We start from the raw sequence: 4,522 nt of genomic DNA on the forward strand, positions 1-4,522 counted from the left end.
AGATTGTATTGGTTTCTAGTTTCATAGCTGTGTACTAAAGAATTTTTCATGTAGCAGTCAATATTTCTTTTACATACATAATACTTTGAAAAATGTATTCACAGGGGACAGTTAGGATTTCCAGCTTTTGGAGACGTTCAAGGGAGTAAGCCCTACTGCCACTCTTGGTTTCGAATTGCTCATTTCTGTAATTTGAAAACTATTTGAATATTTTTACTGTTGACTCCCCAAAATATTATTCCATAGGTAATAACAGATTGGATATAAGAAAAATGTACAGATCTGACACATGTTGTATCACACACTGCAGTCAGAATTCTAAGAGCATAGCATGCTGTAGCGATTCTGTTACTAAGTATTTTAATATGTTCTTCCCACTTTAACTGACTGTCAACATGCGTACCAAGAAATTTTGCATAGTATACACATTCTATAGTTTCATCGTTTAACTTAAAGTTGTCATAGTGTGTTTTTTTGCAGACATAGAAGTTAACAGTTTTTTTTTTTTTTTTTTTTTTTTTTTTTTTTTTTTTTTTTTTTTTTTTTTTTTTTTTTTTTTGGGGGGGGGTGATGCCCACTCATGTATACTGTTTAGTGTTTGTTCGGCTTTTTCTTTCAGTGCATCTGGTGATTTGTCACTGATTAGAACTTTTGGATCATCTGCAAACAATATTGTTTGTCCATGCTTGATGCTCTGTGGAAAGTCATTTATGTAAATGAGGAATAGTATTGGGCCAAGGACACTACCCTGTGGGACACATATATTTACATAATTTGGGTCTGAAGTAAACTTTACAATATAGTTTGAGCAACTTGAAATATGTGATATTTCAGTCACCTGTCTTCTATTTTTTGGATATGACTGGAACCACTTTTTCACAAGTCCCCTTATTCCCAGTTCATCTAACTTATTTAACAATATGTTGTGGTCTACTGTATCAAACACTTAAGTTAGATCAAGAAATATACCTGTTGTGTAATTCCCTTTATCTAATGCTTCTAGAATGTGTTTTGTGAGCTGTGCTGTTGCTGATTCAATGCTTTTCCCTGATCGAAATCCAAACTGGTCAACAGACAGTAAGTTGTATTTATTTAAATAATTCATTGCCCTATCCTTCATAATAGTTTCTAATATTTTTGCAAAGCATGAGAGTAGAGAAACTGGCCTATAATTTTCAATTTTTCCTGCATCACCTTTTTTGAAGAGAGTTAGTAATTTAGCATATTTTAAATAGTCTGGAAAGAAGCCCTGCTTAAAAGATTGATTTATAATATCAACTAAAGGTGGAAGTAAGCTCTTGATACAGTCCTTCATTATAAAAATAGGGACTTCATCCAGATCAGCTGAGTTTTTGTTTCTCAGTTTGCTGACTGCTTTATAGACTTCTTCCTGTGTTGTAGGGAATAACAGCATTGAGTGTGATACACCATTATTTTTCTTTTTGACCTGAGGGTCTGTTAGAAAATTTTCCTGTAATTTTATTCTTGTGCTACTAAAATAATCATTTATATAGTTTGCCAAATATATTGGGTCTTTTATTAGAGTCCCTTCCTCTTTGATTTTCAAGTTTGGCAGATTCATTTTCCTGGTACCAGTTTCCCGCTTCACAATCTTCCATACCGCCTTATTTTTGTTTTCAGCAGAGAGCATCAGTTTGGAGTTATGAGCTCTCTTTGCTGCAAGCATTATTTTCCTATATGTTTTCCTATATCTTTTATAAAAGAGTGAGAAAGCAGGATTAGTTTGGCTGTGTTTAATGGAGTTCAGGTACTTTAGTGTTTCAGACGATTTTTTGATGCCTTTTGTGACCCACTTGTTTTTTCCTGCTGTTGATAATGGACAAAATACTTTAGGAAATGTTTCTTCAAAATTTAATCTAAACAATGTCATGAAATTTTTGAATTTTTCATTTGCATCTACATCTGAGTATACTGAGTCCCATGTTTGTCCTGCTGTCTGTTTGGCAAACTCATATCTATTTTGTTTAGAAAAATTCGTCTGTAAATATGCATTTTCTTTGTTTCTTCTGGAGCCACTTTTATATTAATGATTTCACCTGAGTGATCAGATAATCCTAGCTCTGCTACCACCACCTAGCAGTTTACTTTGCCTAAATCTGTTAATACCTGATCAACAGCTGTCTTTGAGTATTTTGTTATTCTTGTTGCACTGTTAACCATTGGAACTAGATTGAAACTTTGAGCAAGACTTTGTTATGAGTACCATGTAGAATCAGGATTCAGTTTATCTACATTTAGGTCTCCACATATGAGAATGTGGTTCTTTGGAGTGGATATCTTGTCAAGAACATGATTAACTTTGGAGAAAAAGATGTTGAAGTCTCCACTAGGAGATCTGTATATACATAAAATAATCAAATTCCTACACCTATATTGGTTCCTGATTTCAACTGCCACCAGTTCAAAATGTTACTCTTCACTGATTACACTTAAATCACTTCTGATCTTGTAATTTTGTTTTACATAAATACAACACCCTCCACCCTTCATAGAAGTCCTACAGAGTGCACACGCTAAATTATAAGAGTGCAAGAATAATTGATTAATTTCAGTCTCATTGCACCAATGCTCAGTGAGACAAACAACTGAGCACTCTGTAGACTCCAGCTCCACTTGGATCTTATTTACTAGGGAACATAAATTTTGGTGAACAACTGTTAGGTAATTTTTGCCAACACTATTTGCATTCCCCTTTTTTTCATTTTAATGTCATTCTGTGTTGGTTCAACTGCTTCCTTATTACGATTACACAAAGACACAGCATGAAAAGTTCTTTATAGGCAAGGTTCAGAAAGAAGGAAACAACAGGTGTAAGATTAGCTATTTGAGAAATTATTTGAAGTCCAAAAAATACCTCCTGTCTTTCCAAATGTTGAGGACGCTGAGGAAAACATCTCACTTAAAAGAAATAAAACAGCTTTGAAGCCTTTCATTAAGTTCAGCCGATGTTACACATTTAAATGCAATTAGTTTTTATATTTTGGGTATTGTACAAGAACTAGTTGAGGTTCAGTCTAAATATATGTAAATATTATTTTACTGAGTAAAATACAGAGTTTGCAAAACGCAGGAAGCAAAAGTCAAAAATCCTTTTTTATATCTAAGAACATTGATGTTCTTCTTAAAAAATGTGTGGTTATATAAAACATAAATGGTTTTATTAACACAGTAATCTTTTGTCAAAGTTGAAAAGTGTCCCAAATTAGGGCATTTGACTATATTGTAATCACGTACATCATAGTTCCTTTTGAACTATGGTGGATTATTTACAACAGAATTCATCAGTGAAGCAATACTCAAAATGATTAAATCTTTAAACACACACCATGATTCTGGGTGAGCACCAAATATTATCCTTACAGTACTTTTTTGAACTATAATCACTTTTTATTAAAAATGATTTACCACATAACATTATTGCATACAACATTATTGAATGAAAATATGCAAAGTATTTCAACAAACTGATTTTTGTCCCAAAGTTCTACAAAGATTCTAACAAGGAAAGTATTTGTGTTTGAACGAACATATCTCTATGAAACTTTGGTTGCTGGACCATTATGTACTGTAGTGAATTGAGTATTCTTTGATCTCTTCCATAAATTGACATGCAGATTACTTACTATATTGTCCCATGTTGAGAGCCAAAAATTTATTGGTTCCCTCAAAATTCTCTGTGACATCACACAGCATGTAAATTACCAATAATATTGCCCCGTCCTGGGAGCCAATAATTAAGTGACGTCAATAAGTTAGTGAACTCAAAAAGCAATAGGTTATGAGATTAAAGGAGTGATAAGCAAATGGAACAGACTGTTTAGATGAATAAAACGTGAAATGACTGTATTTCTTTCAGTAACCTTGATGCACAAAACAAAATAAAAAATTATAAATCTCAGAGCCAATATGATTGGGCATGGCCATGAGTCAGTTATTAGGAGAATGAGGCAAAAATTAAACATCTCACCACTTTTCATAGTCATTTGTCATGTGGTGACAGCAGCAAGTGTCTTTGTTTGGATAGTGTGTCACCTTGTAGTAGCAGCAGCAAATTGGCAGCTCATATCAGCCACTGTCTTTACAGTGAGGCCAGGTATGGTCTCAACACTGACTGTTCACCATGTGTTCCATGGCCGAATCTGTGATATCACAGTGTTGGGGTGCAGATGTAGGTGATGGATGGAAGAACCCCCATGTCCTCCTGCTTCCATACTATCTCACTGACTGTCCTCTTCTGCTATCACTCTGCTAAGCTACAAATACTTGAAATTTTCCTCCTATCAACATGCCCAATGACTGATTGCTATTTTATGACCATACATTCCAGTGCAGAATGGAAAATTTCCATCTTGTGTGTGCCGGTGTGCTACTTGGGAATCAATGTCTTTATCATGGTTTCTCTGTCAGGGCTGTTGCCACCATTGGCCACAAATTGTTCCAATGTTTTTCTTCATTCCTTAGTTGTTGTGAAAACAGCCACACAACATTTCTTTGTAATAGC

The sequence above is a fragment of the Schistocerca cancellata genome, chromosome 6, assembly GCF_023864275.1.
Source record: "Schistocerca cancellata isolate TAMUIC-IGC-003103 chromosome 6, iqSchCanc2.1, whole genome shotgun sequence".
Lineage (NCBI taxonomy): Eukaryota > Metazoa > Arthropoda > Insecta > Orthoptera > Acrididae > Schistocerca > Schistocerca cancellata.